Source organism: Leucoraja erinacea, chromosome 16, assembly GCF_028641065.1.
Source record: "Leucoraja erinacea ecotype New England chromosome 16, Leri_hhj_1, whole genome shotgun sequence".
In the NCBI taxonomy this organism is placed as follows: domain Eukaryota; kingdom Metazoa; phylum Chordata; class Chondrichthyes; order Rajiformes; family Rajidae; genus Leucoraja; species Leucoraja erinaceus.
The window spans coordinates 2,312,747-2,325,618 of NC_073392.1; the positions used below are offsets into that span (position 1 = coordinate 2,312,747).

Below are 12,872 nucleotides of genomic sequence, written 5' to 3' on the forward strand. Positions count from 1 at the left end.
GGGTCGAGGTGCCTATTTCCTTTGCTCCATAGATGCTGCCTCACCCGCTGAGTTTCTCCTGCATTTTTGTCCACCACCAATGTTTTTTGGTATTAGGTCAACATTTGATTGCTTGGTTATAAGGTTAACAATTCATTGCTTGGTTAATGTTGATTGATGCTAGGGACCCCTCAAATCCACAATGTGTTACATCTTACAGGAGAAACCTGTCAGTGCACTGTTTAAAAATTAGAATTATTTGTATATATCCTAAGGAACATTGTATATAGTATTGTATATAGGAGCAAAGAGGTCCTTCTGCAGTTGTACAGAGCCCTAGTGAGAACACACCTGGAGTATTGTGTGCAGTTTTGGTCCCCTAATTTGAGGAAGGACATTCTTACTATTGAGGGAGTGCAGCGTAGGTTTACAAAGGGATGGCGGGACTGTCATATGCTGAGAGAATGGAGCAGCTGGGCTTGTAAACTCTGGAGTTTAGAAGGATGGGAGGGGATCTCATTGAAACATATAAGATTGTTAAGGGTTTGGACACGCTAGAGGCAGGAAACATGTAGCCGATGTTGGGGTAGTCCAGAACCAGGGGCCACAGTTTAAGAATAAGGAGTAAGCCATTTAGAACGGAGACGAGGAAACACTTTTTCTCACAGAGAGTTGTGAGTCTGTGGAATTCTCTGCCTCAGAGGGCGGTGGAGGCAGGTTCTCTGGATGCTTTCAAGAGAGAGCTAGATAGGGCTCTTAAAAATAGCAGAGTCAGGGGATATGGGGAGAAGGCAGGAATGGGGTACTGATTGGGGATGATCAGCCATGATCACATTGAATGGTGGTGCTGGCTCGAAGGGCCGAATGGCCTGCTCCTGCACCTATTGTCCATTGTATATAGTCTTAGGAAGGGTCGAGACCCGAGACATCACCTATTCCTTCGCTCCACAGATGCTGCCTCACCCGCTGAGTTTTCCAGCTTTCTTGTCTACCTTGTCTATAACCAATATCGTGAATAATGCAGCGCCATGGCTCCGGGTTGATTGCCAGCCACTCCTGTGACATCCCAGGATATTCGCATGCCTAAAAAACTAAGAATAGAATTCACTGAATTGAAATTATTCACAGCCAAATGTCAAACTGCGACTGTTTCGTAACAAGAAAAATCCACATCTTTGCTGTGCCATCTCGTAAACCTGAAGGCACATTTTTTAATTTTTTTTTTTAAATGAAGATATGCCGAAATTTAAATGACAGTCAGTAATTTCTACTTTAAAAAAAAAGCCTGGAATAAATAGGTTTAACGCCCAAATCCTGGCTGGTTTCATTTTATTTTTTAAATAAAAAGAGTTGAGAGGGTGGGGCTGTCGCCGAAGAACAGAAATTGCAGGTACACTTGACATAGACCGAACGGTAACCACAAATGAAAATTAAGATTGGTAAATGAATGTTTGAAATTTGCTGGATGCTGTGATTGAGACTTGAGACATCTGTGGTAGCAAGCAGCAGGTTGGGGTGGAGGGATGGAGGCGATAGCTTCAACAAGCGCACCACAGCAGATGGGGAAGGGCTGTGTGCCCCCCTCCCCCCGGGCACCGCCTTGTAATCAATGCCATGATTAAAACCCCCCAAAGACACATCAAAAGAAATAAGCGCGATTTTGTTACAGAATAAAACAGCAACGCCGAGCCCCCGCGGATACATGTTATCCAGCACTGCCATTGCAAACCGTTTATCCTGCCACTGAGCGTTTAATGCGCGAATAAGGTCCAGCAAACCAATCCACAGTGTGTCCGGGATAAAATACATGTTTGCGGCCTTTGGAGCAGTAGAAAATCACGCATTTTTGATACAAAATAACCCCCGTTGTCGCCGCTTTGATTTACGCGTCGGATGCAACAATTGAAGGCGAGCGCTCAGCTCCACCGCTGACATCTGTGTGTGTGTGTGTGTGTGTCTCCCTGTCTGTCCTCTCTCTCACACTCACACACACACACTACATGGCCAGTGTGCACCCCTGTGCCTCTGCCTCGCCTCTGGTACACCAGCAGCCGCACTGTCAGAGAGGGAGGGGGGAATAAAAGGCATAAAATGCGAGCAGTGTTTTACCTCAGGAATGCAGCTCAGTCTCTCACCATTCAGCTTATCCCAGCCAACCAGCCTGCCAGCCTTGACTTCACATTCCCAGCATCCCCGGCATTCTACACCTTCTCTACAATTGGTTACGACTGCAACATCTCGCCTGGGCATTTAAAGCGACATCCCCACTCCCCTTGCATCCATTCTGCCCTTGCATTTCATCTCCACTCCAATCGTTGTCTTTCTTGCCTCGCCTTGTGCATTTTTTTTGGTTTTGCATGGCTCTTTATTTGACTCACAGAGTCCACACAGCACGAAAACAGGCCCTTCGGCCCAACTCGTCCATGCCGACCAATATGCCCCCTTCTCAGTTGGTCCCAACTGTGAACGTTTGGCCCATATCCAGTCTGAAGAAGGGTCTCGATCCAAAACATCGCCTATTTCCTTCGCCCCATAGATGCTGCCTCACCCGTTGTGTTTCTCCAGCATTTTCCAGCATCTGCAGTTCCTTCTTAAACAAATTGGACAAGGCAGTGTTTTATTTTTAAATCACTATCTTTCGCAATCTTGCAGCCTTCTTCTGCTGATGTTTTCACACAATTAGAGGGTGTGGGCTGGTGCTGGATCAGTTCATATTAAAATTTGAGGACATTTCCGTTGCTTAGTTTACTACATGCATCCACAGGGAAATACAGTATAATCGGTGTTAAACAGTTTTTAACACCTTGCAATTTTTAGCATTCACCAGTTCCCACTCTTTCCTGCACTCCGCCCAAATGTATTATGTTAAAAATAAATGTACCCAGAGTAGGGAGAACAGGTGTGTAACCATAGTACTCAAGGTATCAGGAGGATGTAGATTTAAGGTAAGAGGTGACTCAACTTCAGGGACAAAATTTTCACACAGAGAATGTTGGGGAAATGGATCAAGCTGCCAGAGGTAGCTGAGGCAGGTGCTAGAACAACATTTAAATACATTTGGACAGGTACATGGCAAGGGAAATTTACAGGGATATGGAACATCCCGCGGTCTAGGCATAAGCTCAGGGGCGATCGACCGTGCCTTTGCGGTTGCAGCTCCTAGACTATGGAACAGCATCCCTCTTCCCATCAGAACAGCCCCCTCCATCGACTCCTTTAAGTCGAGACTTAAACCTCATCTTTACCCTCAAGCCTTTCTTGACGTCCTCTGAGGGAGGGCTACATGTATGTAGTGATGTATGTACTTAATCTATGAACCAATGTTGTATAACGTTAGTACCTCCACCAATGTAAAGCACTTTGGCCAATGAGAGTTGTTTTTTAAATGTGCTATAGAAATAAAAGTGACTTGACTTGACTTGTCGTGAAATGCAGGCAGGTGGAACGAGCATAGATGGGGCATCAATGCCGGTATGGGCAAGTTGGGACTGAGGACCTGGTTCTGTGCTGCATGAATCTATGACTCTATATGACATTCTTCCGTTCAATTAAATAGCAGAATGCTGCCTGGATGAAAGAGTATTCGCTGCAAGAAGGAGAAGGAGAAATTGGCCAAACTTGGATTGTTTTATCAGAATTGCTGGAGGTTACGGGGGAACCTGTCTAGCTCTCTCTTGAACAGCCGAGATCATTCTTCAGTCGGAAACGTCACCCGTTCCTTCTCTTCAGAGATGCTGCCTGTCCCGCTGAGTTACTCCAGCTTTTTGTGTCTACCTTTAATTTAAACCGGCATCTGCAGTTCTTTCCTACACAAATATTATTTTGGTATCCATTCTATTAAAAACTTTCGGCATTTAAAAAAACACTGTTAAATTCCTCCACAGTTTTCTGTTAAAAAATATTTGAAAGTGCTTCATTGGAAGCACCATTGTACAAATGAGATAAGTTTGTCTTGTGGTTCGTGGCCAACCTGTGGCAGTGTTGGCATGTCCAATCATCAAGATGCAGTAGTCCTTAAGCCATAACACCACCACCATCTTATTGGTCTTTGGATTTCTTGCTGCTTTGAATACTCAAACTAAAATTGTGGAGGAAAAAAACCTTATCAAAGTCAATATATTGACTTACGTTTAATTTCCCTTTCCAAGTTACAAATGAATAATCACATTGGTGTTTTCCTTGATAAATGATTTAAATGTTAACTTTTGAGGTCTTTGAGTTTATAGCTCTGGCCTCATTGACAGTCAATGGAAAATAGTGATCCTATCAATAGAAGATAAAACAGTGTAGCACAGGAACAGACCCTTCAGTCCGTGCTGAATATGATTGCAATGTAAACTAATCTCGTGCACATCATATCCCTCCATTCCCTAAATAATCATGTGCCTATCTGAAAGCTTCACCACCTCCCCTGGCAGTGTGTTCCAAGCACCTACCACTCTCTGTGTAAAAAACACACATCTCCTTTATGCTTTGCCCCTCTCACCTTAAAGCTGTGGCCTCTGGTCTTTGACATTTCCATCCTGGGGAAAAAAGGTCTCATTTTATTATGCGTTTCATAATTTTATAAATTCTATTCCATCATGAACCAGTTAAATATATTTAAGGTAGAGATAGATAGATTCTTGACTAGTATGGGTGTCAGGGGTTATGGGGAGAAGGCAGGAGAATGTGGTTAGCTGGGGAGAGAAAGATCAACCATGATTAAATGGCAGAGTAGACTTGATGGGCCGAGTGGCCTAATTCTGTTCCTATCACTTATGACTTCATAAATGTTCATCTTTGAACCCTTTGAGTATATAGCTCTGGCCTAATTGGCAGACAATGGAAAATAGTGATCATACCAGTCTGAAGAAAGGTCTCGACCCGAAACGTCACCTATTCCTTCGCCCACTGCCTCACCCGCTGAGTTTCTCCAGCATTTTTGTCTAATATCAATCTACAATATATGTGCATAATGTACATACAAAATCCCTTTTTAGACCATTAGCTTCAAACGTTAACTAATATTATTTTTCAATCTGAGCTAAAGAACCAAAATAGATGTTATTTCTCCTGCTTTCCTCATCTATTTCTCTGACTCTAGCACGAATGTAACAGAGCAATAAAATGTGAGGAAAATATCGTTCTCCAGATTTATGAAGCATTTCACCAAAACCAACTGTGTAAGAAGGAACTGCAGATGCTGGTTTAAACCAAAGATAGGCACAAAAAGCTGGAGTAACTCAGCGGGACAGGCAGCATCTGTGGAGAGAAGGAATCTGTGACGTTCCAGGTCGATAAAGGGTCTCGACCCGAAACGTCACCCATTCCTTCTCTGCAAAGATGCTGCCTGTCCCGCTGAGTTACTCCAACTTTTTGTGTCTATCTTCAACAAAATCAACTGCTGTTTTAGTGGCTGTTGAAATTAGCAAAAGTATACATTTGGGCATTTTCAAACCTATATCAAAATGCCGCTTGTGAGAGATTTGCCATTCATCCTGACGGTGCGTAAAAGGAACCTCTCCACCTCTGCCTCGATGATAAATCATTTGGACTTGCATCGCTGTTGGATGGCTGCCATGTTGTTGTTGCAGACGCAGGTCAGAACATCTCCTTTGATGCAGCCACTAGTTCAGGAAGAACCCTATAACTAGTTTCTTGGCCTGCTGCCAACTTAGTGGCTGGTGTCGGCAGAAAAGCAACAAAAGACTAAAGATGAGCTGTTCACATTGGAGAAATAGATCTGGTGTGCCAATTAGATCATCACAATCAAAAACATGTTCATATTTCTGATCAGCTGTCCAAAATACAACAGTGACTATTAATATTGAAGATTGCAATTTAAATGCTTTTCCAAGAGTATCAGGTGTTTAATTGTCATGTATACAGAAAACAGAAGAATGAAATTCTTACTAACAGCAGTATAACAGGCCTCAGTACTCAGTACTCAAACACAGTACTCAGATAACAAAATACACAAAAAAAATCAATAAATTAAAAACACCAATATTATTGCAAAAGAGTCCGAAGTCCTTAGTTGCAACCAAGACCTCATTAATAATTTGTCCCCAAATTATTTTAATATAAGATTTTTCCCGGGGAAAAAATCTTTGATTAAAATAAAATATTAATTGGTATATGGGAGACAAATTGGTATATGTTGCATCACATAATGGCATCAAATGGGGCGGGATAAATTCAAATTTCTGGACTTCAGGTTAAGTTTTTTTTCAGTAAGCTTTTCACTGTACACGTGACAATAATGTAACCTAAATTTGTAAATATAAGATTCTATGTGATCTCCATAGAATTCAAGATTATCATCTCCCTGAATCAGAGTCCTAATTAAGCTCCATGTTTAACTATTTTAAAGCTCAGCTGATATGAGAAAACACACACAGTGTACAGATACATAACCAGAAGGAAACATGATATATATATATATATCGATATAATTAAGGGCTTCTCTTATGTCTGACTACGCTGTAATTATGAACCAGCTGAAAGTGCATGACATTTGTGATTAAGAAAAGCGTTAATTTGCAAAAGTCCCAGGATATTCACCACACAATAATGAGGAAAGGTTATTTACAGGCCACCCAATAATCTTATCTTTTCAAATCAGTTAACATGAATTGAATATATCTGAACGAAAAGTTCCAATTTGCAGAATTATGTAAACACACTCATATGAATGTACAGTACTCAGAAATGTACCGCATCTTGTTAGCTCTAAGGCTTTTCAAATTAGTTAAAGAAAGGCAATATTTTATATCTGGAACTAAGGAAACAATTTGCTACAAAGGCTTTTACCACAAAAGTGACATTGGTTATTATGGAAGGGGAGGGTCACAAACAAGGATCATTATGCTCTTTCACTTTGCTTTCAATAAAGTATTGTAAAAATAAATTAATTACATTTTCAATGTAAATCTACAAAATTTCAATTGTATACAATTGTATTCCATAGACAATAGACAATAGGTGCAGGAGTAGGCCATTCGGCCCTTCGAGCCAGCGCCGCCATTCAATGTGATCATTGCTGATCATCCCCAATCAGTACCCCGTTCCTGCCTTCTCCCCATATCCCCATGACTCCGCTATCTTTAAGAGCCCTATCTAGCTCTCTCTTGAAAGTATCCAGAGAACCGGCCTCCACCGCCCTCTGAGGCAGAGAATTCCACAGACTCACAACTCTCTGTGAGAAAAAGTGTTTCCTCGCCTCCGTTTTAAATGGCTTCCATAGAAACATAGAAACATAGAAAATACGTGCAGGTGTAGGCCATTCGGCCCTTCGAGCTTACCCCTTAGTCTTAAACTGTGGCCAACTGCAAAGTGCATACATGAAGTAATGGCTTTTATAAAAACAGGCAAGAACTTGTACATGTATACTGGAAATGGTGCAATGGATAATTTAATGGATTAGTCTGTGCAGTTGTTATTCAAAAGATTTTCTTCAGTACTACACAGCTTCTTATTGAACGGTAACAAGTATTATTGAATACCACAGCAGTACTATTGAACAGTGGAGTTCAATCAAGAAATATTGTATTCAAAACAAGATTCCCTATGAAACAATCAATTTGACTATTGCCAATTGCCAATTCAAGGAGGCACAAGTTGCCACCTTTGCAGTGCAGGCTCCAATCAATTGCAAGGCCAAAAGGGGAGAAAAAAACTACCAACGGTAATTATTTTATTGAACTCTGGTTGGGTAGGAATTAGATGATGTCGGCAACACAGAAGGAAAAAGTAGCAAATCATGAACTATGTAGAAGTTGTAAAACCAGTGAAAAGATTTAAGAATTCAACTTTTACAGAGGTGATAGGTGTGTGGAACGAGCTGCCAGAGAAGGTAATTGAGCAGATACAATAACAACATTTAAAATACATTTGGACAGTTACATGGATAAGAAAGGTTTGGAGGAATGGGGACTAAATGTGGGAAAATGGGACGAACTGATGGAGTTTAGGTGTTAAAGAAGGAACTGCAGATGCTGGAAAATCGAAGGTAGACAAAAGTGCTGGAGAAACTCAGCGGGTGCAGCAACATCTATGGAGCGAAGGAAATAGGCAACATTTCGGGCCGAAACCCTTCTTCAGACTGATGGGGAGTGGGGGAGAAGAAAGGAAAAAGGGGGAGGAGGAGCCCGAGGGCTGAGGGAGAGCTGGGAAGGGGAGGAGGCAGCAAGGGCTAACAGAATTGGGAGAATTCAATGTTCATGCCACCAGGATGCAGACTACCCAAGCGGAATATGAGGTGCTGTTCCTCCAATTTACGGTGGTGCTTACTCTGGCCATGGAGGAGGCCCAGGACAGAGAGGTCGGATACAGAATGGGAGGGGGAGTTGAAGTGCTGAGCCACCGGGAGGTCAGGTTGGTGAATGCGAACTGAGAAGCAGAGAGGCCAGGCATCCAATTGTGAGACCAAGCATAGGCTTGGCGATCGTTTCGCCAAACACCTCCGCTCGGTCCACATCTCCCTATGATCCTATAATTTAGCCATCTGCCAGAAATAATGTCCAAACAAATAAACTCAGCCCTTATCTTAAATTATTGTAACTGCAAGCACAATCATACCTAGAGATATATCAGTACAATCCTCTCTATAACGCTTAGGTTAAACCCCCCCAGATCGCTACAGTTCTTTGATCCTGGCCTCTTGTACATCTCCAAATGTAATAACTCTGCCAATGGCAACAACCGTGATTGATAATTTATTGATTTTTGTTTGTTTATGTATACATTTCCTGTGTGTAACACATTTTTACAGGCCTGTGAACATAAAAATCACAAATATTATATAAATAACCACCAAAAAAAAGAGTAACAAGGGACCTCAGATGCTGGTTTACAAAAAAAGGCACAGAGTGCTGGAGTAACTCAGGGGGTCAGGCAGCATCTGTGTTAATTAAAATAATTCTTACTTATCGGAAGGAAGAATTTCATTGTTCCATATGTACATATGATAATTAAACACTCTCGACTTTCTTGACCCTTGAACTCATACTTATGCCTTGGCATTTGCTCCCTATATCTTTGCTTCTCTTCCTGTTATTTGATATCATGCATTGTCTTTCTGTTGACTGGGTAGCAAGCAACAAAAGCTTTTCACTGTACCTCAGTACACTCGAGACAATGAACTAAACCGAAACTGATGCTCAATTTTTTTTGACCAAGCTTTTAGTCTTCTTCTTCTTCTAAAGCCCTTTGCTCCTCTAGGGAGCATAGGCCATTGACAAATGTCCTCCACCTCACTCCGTTGTTGGAAATTCTTTCGAGATTTTTCCGCAGTTGAGCCCAATCTCAGACACTTCTGCCTGGACACCTTTTCTCCAGCTGTTCCTGGGGCCCTTTTTCCTTGGGGGTTCCATTTCAGGACTTGCCGGGTGATGTTTGTGGCAGGTTTCCTGAGGGTGTGTCCAATCCAACTCCATTTTCTCCTTCGAATTTGTAAGTCAATGGGCTTCAGTCTTGTTCTTTTCCGCAGGTCCAAGCTTTTAGTGATCTTCACTAATGTGTCCTTACGCGGCTTGTTGGATAATGCTTCTTGTTGTGCCTCAGGATGTTTTGCAATATAAGAGACATTACATAAATGGGAGTTGTTGTTTTTCTGCATTCACATAACATAAAAACTGACAAAGATCTGATTTATACTTGACATTTTGTGCACACTGCAACATTAAAAAGCAGAGCTAATCAACATTGGAAAGTTTAACTATAAAGCTATCAGTTTAATGTACATTTCTTGCAACTCATTTAGTTAGGCAACGGTATGATGAGCTTTCATATGTCTGCCTTTGGAGAGGTACATATTATGTAGGCCATCAAAAGATTATTTTTAATTTTTTTTCTCGGAAAGTAGGTTATCATGACCAGTTTAGATAGCTGAATCTCACTCCTACACAGGAGCTCACATTATTGAGGAAGTGTGTTAAGACAGATTGGAGATTGGTTAATTCACAAAGAGTTAGAACGTGTGGAGACGTGTGAAGAGGCTGCAGGTGCAGGGATCATAAGCAAATCACATGCTTTTTTGGAGGGAATGGACAGGTGGTGTTTCGGGTCGGGACTCTTCTGAAGAAACGTCGCCTGTCCAATCCCTTCCCAGGGGCTGCCTGGCCCGCTAAGTTCATGCAGCACTTTGAGTGGGAATGTATGGGTCTTTTCAGGGCAAATGGATGTAACTGGTGGTTCAAGTTCACACTTATTGTCACATACACCAATACACTAGGTGCGCCTCATTGATGGCAGCCTCTGTCTGTTTTCCCATCTTTTTTTTAATGTTTTGTCTGTTTTAAAAGTATGTTTGGAGGTTTATTTAGTTTTTCTATGTGAGGGAGGGGGGCAAGGTAAGGGGGAAACTGTTTCCCAGTTACTTCCTGGCGAGGATGCGACTATTCTCTGAGTCGCGTCCTCGCCCCCCTTCCCGCGGCCTACCAACTGGATTGGCGCGGCCTTTCCTGCCGGGAACCGGCCAAAGCTTCAGCGGCGGCGCAGCGCTGGATTCACCGCACAGCGGGCGATGCCTTACCTGGGTCGCTGTTTGAAGCTCCGGAGTGTTTGCTGCTTCGCTCCGGAGTGTTTGTAGAGCTTCCAGCGCGGGCGGCACTGACTTCAACATCACGGAGCTGTGGTTTGTAGAGCTTCCAGCGCGGGCGGCGCGGACCTCAACATCGTGGAGTCCAGGGATCCCTTTGCCGAGGGCCGCCAGCGTGAATCTCCGCCCAGCTTGGCCTGTGGACTTCGGGAGCCGCGGGCTCCGGTAAGAAGCGGCCGATTCAGATGTCCAAGCTGCTGAATTTGTTCTCCAGTTCCAACGACGGAGTTCCATCATCCCCGCGAGAGGGCCTGAACATCGGGCCGCCCGTAGCGGCGACAGCGAGGGGTTCGGGAGCCACCCGACCACGGGTGAACAACAGAGGACAACAGAGGAGGATGACTGAACTTTGGTGCCTTCCCTCACAGTGGGAAACATTGGTTCCGCTGTGTGGGGATGTCTATGTTAAAGGCAATCGTGTTCTGTGCTCTTTTTTTATTCGTATGCTGTCTGGTGACCACACATTTCACTGTACCAATTGGGACATGTGACAGATAAATGTATAAAAGTGCATCAAATCCAGGACAAATAGACTCAGGAATAGTTGCTTTCCGAAAATTATAACTACTCTTAATTCAAATTCACACATGCACTGACTTCACAGCCCAACACCCGGACTTCCATCTGTATATATGTATATAGCGCCGCAGAATTGTGCACCTATCCCCCACCCCCCCCGTCTCCCTTCTGTTTTTGTTTTTCTGTTTCTTGTTTTTTGTACTAAATTATATGTATGCACTGAGTACGAGCAGCTTTTAATTTCATTGTACATGTATAGTGACAATAAATGGCATATCTATCTATCTATATCTATCATAATGTACCTTGTAAAAAAAAATTAAGGTACAGTGATATTTGAGTTACCATACAGCCATACAAGTAAATAAAAAAACACAATACACAATAAATTTAACATAAACATCCCCACAGTGGCATCAACATTCCTCACTGTGATGAAAAATAATAACGTTCAGTCACCTTCCTCCTTTGTTCATTCTCGGTGGTTGGGGCTTTTGAACGCTCTTGTACTGCGCCTCTGCCGACGGTCCGCTGGCCAAGCCCTCTCCTCGGGATGATGGAGACTCCGGCGTCGGGACGGATCAGAACACTCCGCGGCATGGAGCTCCCGAGGCGGCCTCATCTTACCGGAGACCGCGGCTTCACTGATCATGGGGATCCCACGGTCAGTTCTTGGTCCCCAATTATTTACTGTCTAGATGAATGACGAAGGAATGAGCCAGAAGGCAGGGCAGGTTCACCATTGATGGTACAATAGATGAGAGAGTAGTGGGTGCCTCGAATACAAAGTTAACTGGGTGTTCTCATTTACATGGTACGCAGCAGCAGTCAGTGTAGTTAGACACAAAAAGCTGGAGTAACTCAGCGGGACAGGCAGCATCTCCAGAGATGCTGCCTGTCCCGCTGAGTTACTCCAGCTTTTTGTGTCTGTCTTCGGCTTAAACTGTGGAACTACACGCAGAGAGTGGTAGCGGTGTGGAATGAGCTCCCAGTGGAAGTGGTGGAGGCAGGTTCATTGGTATCATTTAAAAATAAATTGGATAGGCATGTGGATGAGAAGGGAATGGAGGATTATGGTATGAGTGCAGGCAGGTGGGACTAAGGGGAAAAAAATTTGTTCGGCATGGACTTGTAGGGCCGAGATGGCCTGTTTCCGTGCTGTAATTGTTATATGGTTATATGGTTAAACCAGCATCTGTGCTTCCTTCCTACAGCAATCAGTGTAGACTGAGTGCAAGATGTCTCACAGGCTGGTTTCTGCTGTTCCTTTTTAGCATCTGAATACTGAACACCAGATGTTTTCATGCTTAATCGTTTGAAATTAGTTTAGTGAATAAATCATTCCTTTGTTCTATATCTCTTTATATCACCATCTATATCTCTTGTTTTCCTTCCCCTAACTCAGTCTGAAGAAGGGTCTCGACCTAAAACGTCGCCTATTTCTTCACTCCATAGATGCTGCCTCACCCACAGAGTTTCTCCAGCTTTTTTGTCTACCTTCGGTTTTTCCAGCATCTGCAGTTCTTTCGTAAGCAGATCACCATTGGTGAGTACTTAAAGTCAAGTATAATTGTCTTCCTGGAGGCTTCTTCCTGTGTGTCCTGAAACGGGTGAATGGGCCGGTCGTGGAGCCACAGATGCTGTGTCCCTCCGGCTGGACCCTTGTGCGTGGCATCTATTCCCGTGGGGAGACTGGTGCACGGACAGCCACCGCACGCTCCTTGACAGAGACAGACCCAGGTCCAACGGCATGGACTCCACCACGGGTGGGAATGTCTCCTGCCGCAGTCTT

General features: G+C 43.4%; 1 protein-coding gene across 1 annotated transcript in view; it reads right to left on the minus strand.

Moving 5' to 3' along the window:
• LOC129704447 (ERC protein 2) overlaps positions 1-3,653 on the minus strand; it is a 590,828-nt gene extending 587,175 nt beyond the window's left edge. Inside the window, exon 1 of the mRNA XM_055647523.1 lies at positions 2,089-3,653. The gene's annotated coding sequence lies outside the window, so the exon portion shown is untranslated. The remainder of the gene's footprint in view (positions 1-2,088) is intronic.
• Positions 3,654-12,872: the final 9,219 nt, after the last annotated feature.